This window comes from Prosopis cineraria, unplaced genomic scaffold, assembly GCF_029017545.1.
Source record: "Prosopis cineraria cultivar Desert tree isolate PC_DT_omini unplaced genomic scaffold, ASM2901754v1 PC1, whole genome shotgun sequence".
In the NCBI taxonomy this organism is placed as follows: Eukaryota; Viridiplantae; Streptophyta; class Magnoliopsida; order Fabales; family Fabaceae; genus Prosopis; species Prosopis cineraria.
In genome coordinates this window covers 49735298-49740831 of record NW_026555332.1, presented here as the reverse complement: position 1 = coordinate 49740831, position 5534 = coordinate 49735298, and the positions used below count along the sequence as shown (strand labels likewise).

Genomic DNA, 5534 nt, shown 5'->3' with positions numbered 1-5534 from the left:
GTTTTCCTTATTCCACGCCCATGACCACGATCTGAATCGGCATTTCATGCTCTCTTTTCGTCTGAGCGCCAAAAAAAAAAAACAAAAGAAAAGAAACTAATTTTAATTTACTAATTTATTTTTTTATCATCAATTTTTATTATACATACCAAGATCAATTAATATATTTTATGATATCATTTTTAACTTTTTAACTAATGAATATAATCTACGATAAATATAATGTCAAAAAATCTATATACAATTAATATCTAACGTAAATTTTATAAAAAATCATTCTTATACTCCATATGATTCACTTTAAACTCGGTGGGACTACAAAAACCACATGCTCCCCTCTACGCTTTTTCTTTTTCTTTTTTCTTTTCTTTTCTTTTGTTTTTTTGTATTTACAGGAAGTCTCAGAGATAAATTGCATTTTAGTTATGCTATGAACAAAAACTAAATTTCTTCAATAGCGAAGGAAAACACAAAGCACTAAGCATCTACCCCCGTAAAAGTTTGAACTTGATTTATTATAACATGAAGAACAAAAGATCACAAATGGAAGCAATTTGGTTGTGGGGCCAAACGGAAATGAAATTGCAATTTAAAAAAAGAGAAAAAGGGGCAGATTGATGCGCCCTGCATCGTCTTCACGTTAAAAAGTCAACACAGGTTTCGTCACTTTCATCTCCTCCCACTTCCACCCCCCGTTCTACCATCAGTACCTTGTTTGCCACTGTGCGTACCTTTGCCTCCACCATCATTAAGAATCCGTTTCTGCGCCTACCCACAATTCTCCTAATTCCTTTATTCTCTCTATTTTGCCGGCAAAACTTCCTCAGTCTTTATCTTATCTTCTGTTTTGTTTTCAAATCTAAATTATTAATTCCATTCTCTTTATTTTCAATTTCAGATTCTGTTTTCCTTGGCCTTGTATGCTACCTTCCCAATTTTATTTTATTTTTAATCTTTCTCATTTCGTGACTCATATAACGCACGGTTCTTGTTTTTCCTTTTGTGAAATTACAGTGTCTTTCAGATTTCTTCTTTCTCCCCCATCAGTCACCGCCCGTATTCATTCACTTATCAAAGATATCGCAATTTATTTTTCGAATTCAGGAATTCGTCCTGCCGTCTCCTCGGGTATCCGACCTCTTCTGTTAACTGCCGCTGGCGAATATTTTAGGGATTTGTTAGAGAGGGAAATGTGGGATGTTTTCGTGGCTGGCAAGGATGGTTTCTATGTGTTTGAGACCGATCAAGCGGTGTGCCCCTATGAACAGGGATGATATCGCTGACTCTTCCGCCTCTGAAGACGCACTCCTCTGGTACAAGGACCTTGAGAAGCACTCGTGCGGCGAATTCTCGTTTGCTGTAGTTCAGGCCAATGAAGTAATTGAGGATCAGAGCCAGGTTGTGACGGGGCCAGACGCCATGTTCGTTGGCATATACGATGGCCATGGCGGTCCCGAAGCGTCCCGATTCGTCTGCGATCACCTCTTCAATCATATGATGAGTGAGTCTTATGCGCTCTCTTGGATTATTTTAATTGATTTATAGTTTGCTTTTCGTCACTTAATGAAGGGGTCGTTGTGCAGTGTTTTCAATGTTTGATTTTTTGGACTTTAGTGTCCTTTATAATTATATAGCCCGTGTGTGTGTGTTTGTGTTTTTTTTTTTTAAAGTTTGGTTGGCCCTTTGGCCTTATACCGTCTAGGCCTTAGATGGTATTGTTGTATCGTTGCTCTGTTGATTTTGCACTTAATTGAGAATGCAAGGAACTGACCTCTAAGAGTCGATGCTGGAAATTCTGGTTTGTCTTCTGAAGCTGAAATATCAGGCCAGTTAACAGTCCTCTTGACTCCCCCCCCCCCCCCTCTTTTCTTTTGAAGGGTATTTCTTGAAAAGAGGAGAAAAGAGAAACAAATGATCTGGAGAGATCCAGTTATTGAACGTATATTCAAGCAGAATGGACGAGGAAATATATTTCTAGAATCATCAGTTATGAAGTAATTAATCCTCAATTTCGCTTAAGAGGGTTTTTATGTGTTCCCCTCTTCAATGGGTCATCATATACCACTTTGTTTGCTTTTGAATGCTCCATTTTCTAGTTTTATATTTACTGTGGGATTAATAGGTTCCTTCCATATTAATCACTTGGAATGTTAGTAGGTTACATTGGGAATGACTTATCCATGGAGGATCTCCCAAAATTTGGCTGGCTAAATAAATTTTATTCTACAAATCGACTGTTCTGCCAATTCTGGTTGACATGTTTATGAATTTCAGATTTCTTTTTGTTTTTATTTTTGGATCAGAATTGACTGAACATGCTCTGGCGATAGTAATACTGCTTTCCAATCAATGCATGTATTATTAGATTTCATGAACTTGGCATATTTTCATCATTTGTTATGCATCTTGCTTGCCTTGGGAACTGTCTTCATTTAAGTAGTTATGGAAGTTTTGTGGTGAATCTGGTTACAGGGATTGCCCAAGAAAATGGTACTATATCTGAAGATATACTCCGGGATGCTGTTTCTGCTACTGAAGATGGATTTCTGAATCTTGTTCGAAGAACATATGGTATCAAGCCATCGATAGCAGCAACCGGTTCTTGTTGTCTGGTGGGTGTTATTTGGAAAGGGACATTATATGTTGTGAATCTTGGAGATTCTCGTGCTGTAATTGGTTCTGCGCGTGGGTCTAACAAGATTGTCGCTGAGCAGTTGACCAGAGAACACAATGCGAGCAGAGAGGAGGTTAGACGAGAACTCAGGGCTTTGCATCCAGAAGACTCGCAAATTGTAGTTTTGAAGCATGGAACATGGCGTATTAAAGGCATTATTCAGGTTTTTCCCCTTCAGAAAGAATCTGTTGATTGTTTACCTTGCCTCTTTTTTTTTTTTTTTGCCTTTCACTTTTGCTTGTGTTTTTTTTTTTTTAAATCTAACATTGGTGGGTTTGATTATTATAAGTAAGGAGTTTCAAATTGCATCCCTTGCCTTAAAAATGAACTCAATTGTTTGATTTTTTTTTTAAAAAAAAAAATCCTTCATGGGTGTAACTCTGTAGTCCAAGATCAAATGCATATGCTGTCAAACTGTTGCAATCTCTTCTTTATCCCCCTCTAATTTCTTCAAGGACTTAGAAAAAGAAAAGGTACATAATTTTTTTTTCCCAGAAATTAGATTCCTTATCGGGCTTCTTACTTCTGATCATTTACTTTTCTTTCATTATTTTGAAGTGCAATCAAAGCACAATTATTTTATCTTGGGTCTCCCTATATTTGAGCAGAATCTTTTTGTCTGATTGGGTGGTAATGCATACAATCAATATGAATATTTGATAGATAAATAGATGGATGGATGGTGACATTTATCTCCATCGTATGTGGAATGAAAGTTTCCTTCCAGTGCATTTTTCAATCTTCGGTCTTGGGTTTAATTATTGATATATTTTAAAGCACTTAGATGTTTATCTTTTGTCCCGTGTGAGGGCTTAAATTATATTCTTCAGATGTGCAGACTGTCTAGGCTAAGGAACTTCATTTTTCTCAGGGTTTCTGAAACCTTTTAATAGATGGTTTTTTTTTTTTTTTTTCTCATTTTTCTCGTGTCTATGCAAGCTATTTTCATACTTGCTCCTCATAATTTTTTTTTCTTTTTTCTTTTTGTTTCCACTGCAACTGCTATCAGATATCCAGATCCATAGGTGATGCATATTTGAAGAGGCCAGAGTTCTCTCTTGATTCTTCCTTCCCACGGTTCCATCTGCCAGATCCTATCCGTCGACCTGTGCTTTCAGCAGAACCATTGTATGTTCCAGAGTTATACAGCCAAATGATAAATTTCTTATATTTGCATCTGATGGCGTTTGGGAACACATGACAAATCAGGAAGCTGCTGAGATTGTTTATAACAACCCACGAACTGTATGCTTCTTGTGATAATTGCCTTTCTCCTTTTTTTTTTTTTTGTTTGGTTGATTCTGTTTTGGGTGTCTCATCTTTAAGATCTGGGTCTTGAAAGCTCTGGCTTTTGTGTTGTGTTTTTATTGAAATTCAGGGGATTGCAAGAAGACTTGCGAGGGCTGCCCTGGATGAGGCGGCTAGGAAGAGGGAAATGAGAAGTGAAGACATATCGAAAGTTGGGAAAGGGATCAGGCGGTTTTTTCATGATGACATCTCTGTTGTTGTGGCCTACATAGACCATGAGTTGCACGGAAAGAAGATAACCGTACCAGAGTTGTCCTTCAGAGGCTTCGCAGACAAGGTTGGACCATCAAATCTTAAAATTGTCAAGAACTGAGGCCGCTTGAGACCAATTCGAGTGATAAACGTGGAGTAAGTAGTGGATACTCTTCTAATGCAATAGGGGGAAACTTATTTGGGAAATGGCTTTATTACAAGGTCACTCCGAGAGTCATCGCCTGCCTACTTGAATCGGATGGCCCTTCCTGGTTAAAGTTGCCATTGAACAGATGCTCTGACGATTCTATGCTAAAATCAAATTTGAGTATTTTTATGGCATCTAATTGTTTCTTTGAACATTTCTTCCCGCCTTTCAAGAACTACGCAAAATTATTAAATCGAGACCTCATCTATTTCATAGTGTTGGTCTCAAAAAAAAAAAAAAAAATCTTTTGCTTGCTCACCTGGGTTTTACAACTGTGGAAAGCCAGTGTTGATTTTTTTGGCTCTCAACGCTTCTTGGGACAAACCATGTTAAACAAGATTGAAGGCAAAGAAAATAACAATAATAGAAAAACAATATCAACTAACTATCGAGGAGCAACATGCTCAGTGCATTAACTTGGCGAACAACTCAAAATTGCGTGGGAAAATCATGAGCCCCAATATATTATAATGTGGCTTATGGGGAACGTGAAAAATCATCCGATCTCTTGCAAAATAATATGCAGATTATGCATTTAATTTAAATGTTTTAAATTAAATTTAAGCAGTTAAACTTTTTTATAGTAAAAAAATATAATTTAAACACTGTTAAAATAGTAAGTGTCCCTGGTTTCCGATGTATAAAACAAAAAAATTAAGTGTCCCTGAACGGCTCATGTGACGTGCATTGTTGCACAGGATTTAGACATAATTCATGTGAGGGCGCCTTCAGCCCCAGTTTCTGAATTCTGAAAAAGACGAAACAATCTTTCCGGGAGCGAGTGGCGGACTTCCAATTCCATCACTGTTCTCTAGTGCTTGCTGAGTGGCATTTCATTATCAACCAACTAAACATCTCATCTAAAGCAAGTGAGAGGTTAGGGCCACTGCGCGACCATTGAAGCAACATATTTATATTTTCGAGTAAATGGGAATTTCATTAACTCAAAGGAAAACTGTACAAAAACGCAATAAAAGCGTAAGAGAAATTAACAAGCAACATATTTATAGTAAAACAAAATGCTAGTATCTCAAGTCGCAGATATTTTTTATATATAATTTATCCTCGATTCTTGTGTTTCATTGTCAAGTAACTTGAAAATTTCCAAGCATTTGTAGGAGGCCGGGTTCTAGTTCCCGACGACTAACTGTT

The 5534-nt window shown here is 37.1% G+C and overlaps 1 pseudogene; it reads left to right on the top strand.

The window, feature by feature from the left end:
- The first annotated feature begins 702 nt into the window (after positions 1–702).
- On the top strand, positions 703–4521 carry LOC129308916 (probable protein phosphatase 2C 68; annotated as a pseudogene).
- Positions 4522–5534: the final 1013 nt, after the last annotated feature.